At 32.5% G+C, this 295-nt stretch overlaps 1 protein-coding gene across 1 annotated transcript in view; it reads left to right on the forward strand.

Annotated features, from left to right (window-relative positions):
- The window catches only part of LOC118338272 (galactose-specific lectin nattectin-like), a 3900-nt gene that overhangs the window by 1592 nt on the left and 2013 nt on the right, over window positions 1–295 (forward strand). The gene's annotated exons all lie outside the window — the stretch shown is intronic.

Below are 295 nucleotides of genomic sequence, written 5' to 3' on the forward strand. Positions count from 1 at the left end.
ATAGCAATTTCACAGGGATTTTTCTACAAACAAGTACTCTTATCACATAAATAAGGTTACAGTATACAGTACACACCTTTAATTCAATGTAAACAATACAATTATGCAAGCTTTTTGAAACCAAACAATGTTCCCACATACAGTATCTCACAAAAGTGAACCCCTCACATTTCTGCAAATATTTCATTATATGTTTTCATGGGACAACACTGAAGAAATGACAGTCTGATACAATGTAAAGTAGTCAGTGTACAGCTTGTAAAACAGTGTTAATTTACTGTCCCCTCAAAATAAC

Source organism: Morone saxatilis, unplaced genomic scaffold (genome assembly GCF_004916995.1).
Source record: "Morone saxatilis isolate NCDOM2014 unplaced genomic scaffold, NCSU_SB_2.0 Contig4, whole genome shotgun sequence".
In the NCBI taxonomy this organism is placed as follows: Eukaryota; Metazoa; Chordata; class Actinopteri; family Moronidae; genus Morone; species Morone saxatilis.